At 36.2% G+C, this 14,368-nt stretch overlaps 1 long non-coding RNA gene across 1 annotated transcript in view; it reads left to right on the plus strand.

Annotated features, from left to right (window-relative positions):
* Positions 1–14,368, plus strand: part of LOC113458757 (uncharacterized) — a 296,303-nt gene that overhangs the window by 54,180 nt on the left and 227,755 nt on the right. The window contains exon 2 of the long non-coding RNA XR_012579468.1: positions 139–210. This is a non-coding gene — a long non-coding RNA (uncharacterized LOC113458757). The remainder of the gene's footprint in view (positions 1–138; positions 211–14,368) is intronic.

Raw genomic sequence — 14,368 nt, forward strand, 5'->3', positions numbered from 1 at the left:
AAGTCTCCATTTTGCCATTTGCATCAGATATATTTCTGTAAAAGTGAAAGGAAATTCCAGTTCATATTTTGCCACTGTAGGTCTTAAGTCTATTGCAACAACATAATTTTTTAATTATTCTCTTTAAATTTATTTTAGGTGTTTTGCTCAGCCCGTTCCCTGCTTCTGTGAGATCAATGCTGACACCAGTGAGATCACTGGAGACATAAGGTACAATTTTATATATTATTATTCTCTAGAAGGCAGTGTACTCTGTGTTTTCATTATTTTCTACTTAGCAAACAAGGTGTAAGGAAGTTATTAGGGAGAAAAAGACCCGAGTAAACAGAAAATGGACATATGGTATAATTCTCATCCTTTCCACTTATGCCCATGGTTGGCCTTATACAAAGATAATATTTGTGTTGTTTCCAGCTGTTAACCCATGACTGCAAAAAATGTTACGCAGAGAATCACATCATAAGCAGTAAAGCCAGATAAGCAATTTGTTTTACAATTTTCATCATATTATGGTTATTCAGGTACAATCAGAAGTCAAAAAGAACCTAAAAGTTGTCTTTTGTAAAACACCTCTTATCTCTTCTCACTTCTCTCCTGGCTCCCAGTGCCAAGAATGGTTAGAAAACTTAAGTCATGTTTTCTAAACAATGAAGTATGAAGTTTTCTCATAACCAACAGAGTTTATTTGAAGTCACATGTGGTTACATTTCACATATGTAAATGTGCTCAGTGCTTATTCAGCCTTTGGAAGTGTCATTCCAGTTTCATACCAATAAAACTGTTCACTGTTCACTGGTGATGTTTAAAATGAACATATTTCAGTTCAATTTGGTTTGTTCTCTTCTTACTGCAAAGTGAATGTCTGCATTTTGCACTTTTTTCTCCTGAGAAGGGCGTTAATGTGCTGCTTTGGCAACTGGTGTTGCTAGTGAAATGCAATCTCTGCTTTCACGGTGGAATTGCCTAAGTAATAAAATATTGAGCAGGCATGTCAGTCTGGAAATAGTTAAACAGGCCATTTACTGGAATATTTCATTATGGGGGCAAGAATAAAGTGGTTTTCCAAGATGATCAGTGGTAACCTTTCCTGCAGCAGGGCTGAGTGCCTTGTTGGCGATGGCGGCTGGAGCTGGTGGCCGGGCTGCATCCATGAGGTGCACCCATGCTGCAGGGCAGGTCTTTGGAGCTCATGTCACGCTGTGACTGGCCCTTTTGGGCACCATTTTAGATGTGTTGGGCTCAGTCATGCTGCTTCTCTGAGCACTCAGCTCACAAGGTGCTCCCCAGCACCCTCCTACCTTGTGGACCTCTGCCACCGACCTTAACCAGGCTTTTTGTACATCTGAAGAGTGGCTCTGGCTTTCAGATTGGATCCAGCTCTGAGTGTTGTCACTGACTGTAGTGAGAGGGAAAATTTGAAGTGTACTGTGAGATTTTATGACCTTAGAAACTTGTGCTGCATCTTCCAAAAAAAAAAAAAAAAAAGTGATTGTGAGTGTATCTTAGGCTCTTTTCAGAACAGGCTGAACAGAGCTTATGACTGAGTAATGCCATGAATGAAAAACACTTTAAAACTCTACCTTCCCACCTCCTCCATCCAACTATTTCCTACATGTCTGCTTTGATGTTAATCTGTTTGGGGGTTTTTTTTGGATTACAAATAGTTTTGTTTGCTTTCATTACCAAATTACAAAACAAAACTCTAATTAAGCAGTTTGTACAGAAAGCAATTAAAAGACAAAATGTTTTTCTTTTGCTAGCTGGATAGCTATGTCTTGTCTGGCAAAACAGTAGTTGCAATGTGTATTTGTGTAGGAGGTTAAATCTGGTGTCAGGGGTTTGCACTGACAGATGCAGTATGTTCCCATGGCAGTGACAGTGCCATTGATAGAAAGATTTTTCCTGTAAGCCTTTCAGTAGGTTGGGGTTGCATTCTAAACCTCCTCAAAATACTAGGTTTTAGATTTTGTCTTAAAAGTGGCTGAAAGCTCCTCAGGAAAACAGGAATAATTAGTCCCAAATACTGTCTATTATGAAGGGATTCAAAATGCTTAACTTAGTCCCATATGACCTTACTCTAGTAAGGACATTTTGGAGTCAAATTGCACTGACTCATGAGGCCAAATACTCTCAGTGTAAGTCACAGTAAGAACAGGGCTTGCTCAGACCCCTGTGATCCACTTATGGGGCCTTCACAGTTTCATGGAATCTTCTTGGTTGAGATTGACCCTGATTTCTCTGTCAGGAAAAGTATCCTTTCTCACTTGTACATTTGTTCTTGTGTGTGTGGAATATTCAGCAAGAAGGTTCACAGTTTTAAATGGAGACTAAAAAGGGACAAGAAAGAAATTAACGACCTCTGAGTGCTTTTCAGGTGAAAATAAAACACATTGCTGCTCGTAGTGCTCTGTATTGCAGCAAGTCCTGACCTGAACGAACTGTGCTGGCTTTGAAACACATGAGACTATCCAATGCTCTTCCAAACAGGGAATTGTAAATCTGCCTTTTTTATAGGCCTTTTTATATGGAAATCTCTCCTCTGTACAAACAGTTTTGGAAGCTGAGCCTTCTTGCAGAGTTCCCAGATGTTAGTGAGGTAGCTGTTGTGGGGCTGGGCCCACATCAGTGTTGTGCACAGTAAGCTTTTTCTTGTCAGCTTGTAGGGCAAATACATTCCTAAACTTCCTGGAGAACATGTGTGGAAAACGAAGAGACTGAAGAGAATTCATAGGAATTAAGTAAACAGCTGTATAAAGTGGCATTAGGAAAGTTGATGAATGTTTCTGCCTTTTCTGTTTCTTTTTATGCCCTTGGTACCTAATTCTATGCTACAGAGACAGTTCAGAGGAAATCCATTGCATGAAATTGATATATATATTTTCTTCTTCTTTAAGGTCCATTTTATTTCTGTTGCAATTAAAGATCTTCCTCTTCATCTAGAGAAAACTTGGCCCAGATGAAGTTTTGTTGCTTAAGCTAATTGTCCAGCATCTAGGAATGTGGAATTATTGTAATTACTACAGCTGCTTAGGACTGGGAGAGAAAGCTGAAGGTAGAGTGGAAAGAATGCATCTAGGGTGCATCCTCTCAGAGAGAATTGAATTTTCTACCCTGAAACCTAATACTAAGCTGTTTGTAATGTTAAATTAATCTGTACTATACAAAGCTTCATCAAGACTTTTTGTTACCTGTAATATCTAGGCAGAACTCCCCAAAATTAATTTTTCATTTGAAGTGAGAATAAGAACAACTTTCCAAGGCACTGAACAGCAAACTGAGGTACTACTGTTCATATCACCTCCAGATGAGAGAAGGAATCAAGTAAAAGTAATTATTTTTTCTCTTAATTGGGAAAATCTTGCTATTTGTCATGTCAATTTGATATTTTGGATGCACAGACATTATAAATTACAGTGGTTTCATATACAGAAGAAGAGTACTGTTTAGGATGGTGTAAATCATTGCCTTTTGAATAGAGTTCAGATTTTTTTTTCCTCCTGGTTTGACAGTAAATTAGGGAAAATAGAGATATTTGCCTTCAAGTCACTGCAAAGTAGCATTTGTCTCAACAAGTTTGTCAGGCAGGATCTGTTGATTCATGATTTCAGACATAATGGAACAACAACACAAGAAAACAAACATACATATTAGGTGAAGGGTAATTTTGCTGGGAATTGCAGAATAGACAAGGTAATATAGCAAACAAAATAGTAAATGCCAAAGCTGAAGCCTGGAATTCAGAAAACAAGTAAACAACTACTGTTCACATGGTACTGTAGTGGTATCCATCTGTGTTAAGTAGTTAACATCTACTGTCATCTGAGGAATAGATGTCACTGTGGAGCTTTTATTTGTTGTTCTGATTTTTATTCCATTGTGCTCTTATGCTGTTTCTTAGGGAGCACAGATGAAAGGAAAACAAAGAAGAGGTTTCCTCAGGATGTGACTTTTTCTTTGTCTCTTGTGGAGGTGTCTGTCCATGTGTGTCTCACCTCTTCCCCCATTTTGATACTGTATACAATGAAGCATTGCTAGTTGTGATAGAGGGAAAAAAAGATTAGTGAATCAGAAACAGTGGAAAGACTTGAGGGTGTTCTGGTTCAAGGCTTTGTAAAAGGAATTGTCTTTTTAAATGGAATATAGGAGCGACATCTTGACCTCACTGAGGTCAGAGACTCCAAATCTTCTATAGTCAGAACATGCTACTGTTTTCTGTTACCTGAGTAGGGTTTATAAAAAATGCTGAACAGCCAATCAGCTGGTAAAAGAAGGGAGAAAGACTAAACTTTTTTAGTTCACTGTTATTTTTTGTTGGTCTCATCAGAAGACAGGCGCTGTTGAAGTTAGACGTGGTAACTATAGCTGCAAGAAATGTTTCCTTCAGCCTTTCACACACATTGATCTTTCTCCAAAAAGTAAAAGAAGGCTTATTTACCAAGATGTGATAAAGCTGTGGACCAAGTGCCATTAATTAAATTTAGTCTTTAACTTGTCCATACCTTCAGGAATCTGGTCTTCCTGGGCAAGTGACACACTTGTTAACTTGGAATAAGTTAGAGTTTCAGTTTTTACAATATTTGTGGAGATTGCCTATTGGAAGCATCCCAAAATGTCTAAAAGTATATATAAATGATTCAGAGAGCTCCTTGCCTTACTTTCTCAGGATTGTCAGGTATGGAGGTGAAGCTGATTTAGAGCTGTATTATTTGGGAGTCTGTCACTTGTTCTCATGAATTTTCTTAATTGATGCCCTTAAAGATTAATCTCCTTTCTAGAAGGAGATTGAAAACAGTTATTGAAATTCAGTTATATTCCTTTTGTTTTTTATCAACTTGAAAGAATCTGCTTAACTTTTGGGCAGACTAAGTTTCTTCTTCACAATGTGTGTCTTGTTTTTGCTATGAGTTTATCAGTATTTCTAGATTATGCCATGATGTCATGTTATTGAATACTCCCTTCTCAGCTTTTGCTTGAGTTAAAGTGCATTTTAATCTCCTCTCTAGTTCTGGTTTGTCCTTCATTCTTCTATTGCAGTTAAGTTCCCATGAAAGTGGTTTTTTTCATTCACAGTTCAAGACACTGCCCTTTCCAGACAAAAGGAGTGTGTTTATTACTTCTGAAGTGCATGATATACAATCAAACAAGAAATTATATAACATTCTTATTTACTGCAATAAAAGCCAATATACAGTGACATAGCTCTCTCTCAATTAAAAAGTTACAACTTTGTGTTTTCTTGAGAAAATACAAAAATTTCTGAAATCATGGTGCACAGTAGCATTTATTGTTTTTCTTGGATAGGAAGCTATAAATAAGTAGCTTGTGAATCAATAGCTAGAAGTTCTACTTCCTGGTTTTTTATTAAATCCTATGCTGTTTGCTCCTGATTTAAGGCCCAGGAAAAGCAATTATAACTTTCATGCACCAACTTGCTGAGTTACTGAGCCAGTTTACCTTTGCTTCTCTAAACATCGGACTGTAAAGCATAAAAAAACAATTTAAGGAATTTTTGCATTGAGTTGTCACTTTCAACTCTTATAACCACAGAAAATTGTACCATATCTCAAATTGAAAAAGAAAAAACCACAAACATAATTTTCTTTTTTTTGTGAGGTTTTCTGAGATATGTTCAGAAACGTTTAATTTTTATATGACATCTTCTCTAAGAGTGTTCTATAAAAACACTTAAGAAGTTTCTTGAAACTGGCACAATATTTTGTTTCACCTAAGTTAGATTACAGCAGGTCAAACACTCTGGATGTTTAAGAAAAATGTGCTGATTGGTGAATCTATCACAAATGGATTTACCTAAATGCTGTTCTCTCAAGATGATAGTAGTAAATGACTCCTTTGTAGGAAGGCTATTTCAAAGAAAAAGTTATTACACTACATATATAATGATAATGAGCTGTTAGAAAACTTCCTGCTCACTTAAGGTTTAGATAAACACTTAAACCCTAAGTTAGCTCCTCATGTCATGTTACCTGCTCTACACAGGAGTATGTACAGGAAGAGTTTGTTTTGTTTGTAATTGTTTCTATAACTTTATAAGTTTAGAACCATATTCCTCCTGTTCTTCAGCTCTATGGGAAGCATGTGAGGTGGAAGGGTGACTGTGAGTTACCCTATGGATGTACCCAGAATTTTGACCCTGTCACTTGGGTCAGGCCATTGTGTAACCACTGTCATTTACTTATTGAACATATAGACATAGCGCTATCTCAATGTATAAACATATTTTGTGGAAAAGAAAATCCAATTTAAAAAAAATAGGTCTTAACGATTCTGGGGACAGAATGGGGGAACATTCGAGATGTGAATAAGACTCTTAGGATGTGGATTAATGATGCTGTTAGATAAACACTTTTTTAGAAAATTGACAAATGACTTGTGAAACTATAAAGAGGAAGTATGAAGAGATAATTTTTCTGTCCTTGTTGTGGAAGGAAGGGCAGAATTTCTCCTAGAAATCTGTCTTTCTTCAAGTATATTTAAGAACACTTGGAAGGTTTTGATTCTCTTGAAGTTCTTTCAGTTCCATTTGTTCTTGACATTTTAATTTCTAAAATAGAAGGAAAACCTGTTTATGCCCTTATTTCAATTCCATTCTATTGCCACACTTTGTTTCAGGTAAAAGCACGACTTCTGTTTTAGAATGGTGAAGAGTAGAATAAAAAGTAGCCATGTTGCTAGTAGAATAAAAAGTAGCCATGTTGCTTTAATGTCTCTTTCCATTTTAGGGACAAGTGTTAAAGAACATACTCTGAGAGGCAGGTAACAAACACAGTTTTCTTCCATTGGGGAGCGATTTGCAAATTTAGCCTCTAGACCCAGTGTGAGTGAGTGCAAATCTCTAATACTTGAACATATTGAGACCAGGTGTGATTCTGATCCTTCCTCTCTTGTGGGTCATGCAAGTTTCTATTCACTGTTTGAACTTGCACAATGGTTGTCATCAAACTATTACTCCTCATTATTTAAGAGGCCAGTCATTAAAAGGACTAAAAAATGTCAGATTTGTAGCTTGCCAGGCAATACAGATGAGTGGTAGCACTGTTATCATTTAGCACTAGTGAAATTTATGTGGCTGCTCTTGGAGATAACAATAAATAGCAACCTCTTTGTAGTGGCATGTGCTCTACATGATGTGGAGATTCTGGTTTTCTCTTTAAAGAGAGCAACGCAACCTTCAGGTACCTCAGAAGGAGCTGTGTTAGGCATGGGATGGGTTTTGGAGATATCAGTATAATAGGAAAAAAGTCATTGATGTCACAGACATTTTTTTAGGTGCAGGCAAAATAGTGAGCCTCTCTGACCAAATGTTTTTCCCTGGAACTTTACAGAAGTATTTTATTAAAACACCAGGAGGGGAAAGTTTTGGAAATTTTTTTTTTTTTTTGTGCTGTGCTAGAGGAAAGCTCCAAAATTTCTCATTTCCATCCCTCTTCAGAACTTTGGTCAGGATTTAACATTTGTATTTTTTCTTGAACTTCTTCTATTAGACTTTCTGTATAGTAATTCAACAGTATTACATTAACATAGCCTAGAGCTAGAAGGTATCCTTATCCTTATGATCTACAACAAAACATGGATACACCAGGATTAGATGAAGACATCTATCTCAGTTGTTACATGCCTAATATCACTGAAATGAGAGCTTTTGAACAAAATAATAATGTAATTTAAATACAAGGCAAAAATCAACACAGCACATGCTGCAGTATCCAAATTAACCCTCACAATTTTTTCAATATTACCTTCCTTCTCCCTGTAGAGATCTAAAGATGATAAAAGCAAGGAACACATGAGCAATATTTTCTGTATTCCTACGTAAGATAGTCTGTTCTATAATTGACAGTGTTTTACTATTTTCCAAAAATACTTTTTAAAAATTAGAGGGATGTGTCTTTCTGAACAGCAGATAGATTAAAAAAAGGAAATAGTTTCAACTTTACCTTGAAATAAAAAATGTCATAGGAACTTTTGTAATAGGAGCAAATCTTTGGTTGCTTAGTATATCTATTATAAATTTTGACATTTTTTCCTAAATCTATGACTTAAAAAAAATTTGTTTGTGAGATTTGTAACCTAATGTCATTAAACTCTTGATTTGAATGGTATTTTCTCAAAGGAAAATCTTACAATAGAGTTTTCCTGCTATGTTTGGGAGGTTGTTTCTTGTTAATTCTCATCAAATGTTATGAAGTGACTTTGTGAGGAGGAGGTTGCTATTGCTAATATTCCTCTCTCAGTGTTTTTGTTCTGTTTAGAAATGACAGTAGATAGATTTTTCTGTCAAAAAATGCTTATCAAAATCATTTGTTCTTCATAACAAGTAATTTCATGGACTTACATTTAATTTATATTTAAAAATAACCACCACAATGGCTTGTAACTTCTGAGGTCTGAAAGTATTTATTCCTTTTGAAATATTCACAGTTGTATCTCACACCTATTTAAAAAATCACAGCAGTTTTATTGACTGGAAATACCTTGTCAGTTCAGAGAGTCTGTCAGTTAAAGAGACTTAACTTTTTATAGTTTTCCTTTAGCTGCTTAACCACCAATATTTACCAAGGACTCCTGTTGCTTTCCCCTGTCAGTCACTTGGGAGAGTCAGTACATGGAATGGAACAGGTCAAGGAGCAGATATGTGCTGCACATATGTTTGAAGGTCAGGTTCAGTGACAACCAACATTCAGATTCAGTCCACAGCAGAATATCTTCTGGTCCTGGAAAAAGTTTTGTTGTCTTTTTCTTTCCGTCCCTGATTCGGAACACTGCAAATAACTATTTGAGATTTTTGTTATAGAGAATGGCAAAGTTTTGCTACTTAGGCATTAATTTCTTAGGAACAGGATGTTGTAAAACTCTAGGTATTTAAAAAAGAAGGAAAAAAAAAAAAACCCAAACTAAGCTTCTCTTTGGTTTTTACTCTCATAGAAAATAAACCTATAGAGACTGAACCTGCTATCTGTGAATGTCATGTATTTAATTGTATTTTTCTCTTCTGCAGTGTTTTTGAGAATTCACAGTTCTAAAATAGGAAAGCCAAGGCTGTATGTTATATCAGCAACCAATAACTGAATTATCAGGCATAGCAGATAGCACCAGACATGTCAGATAGATGTGGCCCTTTCTTCAGTCCCTCATCATAGTAAAACCTTTTTCAAAAATCTTATTCTTTTTGAAAGGGCATTCATTTTTGTTATCTTCTGTGATAATTATCTTGTCTTTCAAGTGAGCTTCCAAGTGAGACAAGGACAGTGAGAAGTAGCTAAATTCCAGATAATAGCTGGATCTCATTTGCAGGAGAAATAAAATATTGTGAAGAGATTGAAAAAATATGTGACATAGACAGAGACTGAAGTGCTTGAAGGTTATGTCCTCCATACTCATCCTTTGTATTTTGAAGTAGCTAACTTTATCTCTAATACTAATTTATTCTGATACTGCATTCAGATTTTGTGGAGCAGACTTGTTTCTCAGCAAGTTTTATGTGTTCAAAAGATTCAGTAGTTGTTTCAGAAACTGGAGAAAAAATTTATGGGTTTTGACCTCAGCTGTAACAGCACCGCAGGTTCTGCACTATCCATAGACTCAGCACCTCTCAGTATCAAGCTCTTTATTGAGAGCTTTGTATCTGGGTGTAACTTACCAGATGGGAGTATCCAGTGGTGCAATGGATATCACTGCTGTCAGATCAGCACAGATCACCTGTGCTGTGACCACAGGTACTAAATATTACCCAGCTGAACATTTCAGCTTTGAGACCACGTGATTTCTAATGTTTCAGGTAAAAGGTAGTTTCAGTAACACTCAGGGTGAGAGCTCCCTGCTATTCCATAGTCAGAGTGCATCTTATTTCCCTTGTCAGTTGGTCCAGAACAGACCACATGGAAGGAAAGAAAGAAAATAAAAAATAAAATTATAATAAAAGAAAATCAATCCATATTCATAGTCCAGCTTATTTCCTTTCAGAAGGCTACATTTTACCTTTTTGTTTGTATGTTATATCCCATAATTGAATTTACCTGTAATTAAAGCAATTAAATTTTGCTTGAATTTAATTCAGAGGAAAAGCCTTTCTTATGTTCTCCTTCTTGGATTTACAATTTCAAAATTATGGCAATATTTTTCTAATAAAACTTTAACTCTTTCTAAAGTTGTCCCATGAACAAAGAATATTTAATTATTTCCTTAGATCTTCCCTTATTAGAAAAAAAGCTTTTTAAAAATTTAAGATTTGTAAAATGTGAAATGGCTGTAGCTGCTGGTTGGTAACTAATATTTGCATTCTCTCTATGCAGTACTAGCCTCATTTAGTGGATCTTCTAGTATAAGTAATGCAGATCAAAAGGCTTTCTGGCCTTTATTTGCTTTAATAACAACTTATACCAACTGTCACTGGAGGAATTAAAAAAAGTCATGATAATCTATTCACTGAACTGTTAATAACACTGAAGTCTTTAAAATGCCTCTGTCTATTTGGAATTCTCATGTAGAACTCTGAGGAGCAGAGCCAGAGCCATTCATGCTTCTTCCCTGAAGCACATGCACACCAATTGCTTGGGACAAACTTTTGCTTGTTTTGAGGCTGCCTCTATTCCCAAATAAATATTTATACTGGCAGTCACCCCATTTGTTTACCAGCAGTTCACAGATTGAACTGCATTTGAAGAATTAATTGCCTTCATAAAGATGCTGTTTATTTTTTGACAGCAGGTTTCTGCATTTCCCCTCTAGATGGCATTTCTAAAAACAATTCCAGATGGAAATATGTGAGATATTTCTGTGGTCCCCAACAGCTTTAAAAATAGATGCCTCTGCATGTTTCACACTGATCTCTACGTGCACCTCTGAGCTGACCTGTGCTATAAACACTTTATAAATAAAGTATGCTGAAAGAGTAGATACACATTTTTCCCCATTTCATACCGGTTTGCTTTTGGGTTTTTTTTTTGGTTTGTTTTTTTTTTTTTTTTTTTTTTGCTTAGCTACATTTAGAGAAAATTATGCTTATATAGAATTAGAGGATTTTTAGATAGGAATATCTTGCAAGGTTTCCTAGTATTCTGGTTTGGTTTTGTTCATGTTTTACCAGAAAGTTGTAATCAGAAGGTATTCATTAATCAATCATCAGCTGAAAAACTGCAAATCACATTTTAATGTACCTGAAGATTTGACTCTGTGGTATGAGTTTAAACACCTTACAGAAGTATGATTTGTTTGCAGAAGCTGGTACATGGAAATGAAAGCTTTCCTCTGATGTGGAACAATAGAGAACTACTGCAGCCACAACTGCAGGCTACAGGAGATGAGGAACCCTACTCCTATTCCTCTCCCATATACTCTGTACTACTAGAGTAAGAAGTCAGCCCTCTGCAGCTTATCTCATGATTAGATTGCGCAAAATCATTTTGAGGCATTTCCCACCTAGGTTTTAAACAGGCTGTAAAATCTCTGGTATTCTCAACCAAAGCGATCATCTGTTATAACCTCATTGCTTGTTAATGATTTCCTTAAATTTCCTGTAAAAAATAAGGTGATCTGAGAGTCAGCATTGGCATCCCTGCTCAGAGCTTGTGCCCATAAGGAGTTCTTTAAGATGGATAACCTATTGAGGTAAAACTATTAACCCTGAAGTTTTTGTTCTTTGAATGCTAGATAAACTGTAATGTTTTTCCTACATAGTTACTCAACAGCAGTGACTGTTATTCAGCAAAATGTTTCTTGTCTCTTAAATACCATAGTGGTGCTCTAGAGAGCTTCTAATGGGCAGTGTCATAAAATGTGGAATATTTTCTCAGGGAAAGATAACAGTCCAAATAGCAATATTGCCCAATAAGGCTGTAAGGTGCTGGCAGATCTCAGCTTCTCTGATGGAGTAAAGGAAAACTGAAAGGGCGTATGGTCTAACATGAACCAAAATCCTCCTCCTTTAACAGCCATGTAGTTAATGGAGTTAGAGACGTCTGAATGCTTCTCAACTGAGCCAAGATGAGAAAAACAGAGTTAAAACTCATAGTGTGGTCTTCAGACAACTTTCAATTCTGACATTTTACAAAAAAAGTGATGTAAAATATAGCCTGTATCTTTCAATGAAGCTGAGTGAAAGTGAAGCATTCTTGAATTGCTTTTATAATAATAATATAAGAGTCATGAAACTCTTCTCTTTTGACTTGTTTGAGGCTAATGGACCCTTAGCAGTCAAGCTGAGGAAATGGGGGAGGAGGAGGGGAACAGACAGACTCGTTCTCCCACTAAAGCTTTTAGGGCCAGGAATATTTTGCTGCATGTCAGCCGACTGGGACATAGGAACCTATGACCTAGTCAATTTTGCTTTATAAAATAGCAAGAGGGGAAAAGAATGTGTTAGGTATTGTTGGATATTTTTATGAGGTTTGCCTTCTTGGATGTCTCTGGATTCACCAGGGGGGGAGAAACCTTCTTGCAAAACATACAGTGTCAACATTCCATTGTGGATCATTCTGCTACTCTGCTGTGAGAACTGTGTTGTCCTAAATAAACAGCAAGTAGATTTTGAGACAGTACTGTGAGTTTTTCTCCTGATTAATTTTCTGACGTTTACTAGGTAATTTAATTATATTCTCTTAATCTTTTCCTAAAATGAAATATGTGCTGAAATTACTAAATAACTTAGAAAGGATGTTCTAGGTTTTGATTTTTCTTTTGGTTTTGCTTGGTTTTGGAGTACTGGGGGTGAGATATCCAGAAAGAGTTCCTTCTGTCCTATTTACAAAATTTAATTAAATTGCTACTTGGGTCCTTATCACTTTTTACTTTTCTAAATATTCTTATTTGTAAATGAATAATTCTGGCATTACAGAGACAGTAAAATTTTGCCTATAAAAATCTGGTTTTTGGGGTTTTTTCATCAGAACAGTTTCTTTAGTTTGAATATGAAGTGCTTTTTAGAAAACTAGGAAGTTTTCACAGCCCCAGACATCACAAAGATTTAAGAGGTGATGTTAATTTTGTAAACATCCACCACTTTATGTATACCTCATCTTGCCCCATGCCCTGCCATAAAAGAAAGATGCATGCAGTGTTACTTCCAAAGGAAGAAATTTTTTTCCCCTATCTTTCCAAGTAAAAGCACTCCCTGAGATATTTTAAAGAAGATTATAGTCTGCACCGCTGCAGACTTGAAATGCAGTTAACAAATGGCATGCTATCTGTTACAGGGGAGCTGGCTGTACGTGCTCCATCATTTGAGCCTCAAGCAAGTGGATCACTTTCATGGACTAGCTCCATGAATATACTCAAATCACAGGAATAAATAACTAGAGACATAAGAAAAAGACACAAAATCACACATGGTGTTTTTTTCACTGCAACAAATATTGGAGATTAAGAGGTAGAATGAAAGAATAATACACAGACTTCCACTGCATCCTCAGTATTTGTTGAAAAAGCTCAAGGGGATGTGGCTTTTTTTTGTTTGTTTTTCCATACTCAAAGCAGAAGATGGGAATGGTGATAAATTCTGTTAGTCCATTGTCATTAACTGCTAATGATGGTGATTTAAGAAAGGGTATTAATTAGATATTCACTCTAAGGCATAAAGAAAAGAGGTCACTGAGTAGCACCCATTGAATGAACCTTTTGAGTGAATTACTACATAGCACCCAGGAAGCTTCATTTAAGAATTTCAGTGTTGCTCAATGGGATTTGTCCCATAGCCTGAGCAATAACCTGTTGGGAATGACAGAGTGGATTTTGAGATGATTAAAAACAAAGCCAAAACCCCAACCAAAGAAAAAAACCAAAACAACCCAACAAAACAAACAAAAAACCCCACAAAACAAACAAACAAAAAAACAAACAACAAAAAACCCAAAAGAGCAAACCAAAAGGAAATCTAAAATAATGGAATGAACAGGATCTTTAATAGGCAAGAATTTCTATTCCCAGAAGGCTTTAAGGAATAATCTAGGCTAGCTATCATTTTGTCATAGAACAGTCAGAAAAACCATTCCTGCTTTCTCATCACTACAATTTGAAATTTTAGCTCTCATTTGTACTCTTGGCTGTTTATCAGCATTGTGAAAGCACCACTCACATCCTCTTCCTTCTTCTGAGCCAGCATTCCTGATATGCTCTTTATAGCCCAAATGCCTTGACTGAATCCCAGGCAATCTGAAACCAGCTGAAAACGTACGTTCATCACAGGGGGATTTGGATCAGGCACAGCAACAAGAACATTGCAAATTAGGAATGATGTGGAAAAGTGGGTGTCATGGCAGAAATATGTGTGTGGGCGCTTGTGTAAAACCTGCTCACAATATGCTTGTGCTGTTTTTCCAACTATTATTTCTTTTTAGCTGTTTATTTGAAAAGAATG

This window comes from Zonotrichia albicollis, chromosome 3 (assembly GCF_047830755.1).
Source record: "Zonotrichia albicollis isolate bZonAlb1 chromosome 3, bZonAlb1.hap1, whole genome shotgun sequence".
Classification (NCBI taxonomy): Eukaryota; Metazoa; Chordata; class Aves; order Passeriformes; family Passerellidae; genus Zonotrichia; species Zonotrichia albicollis.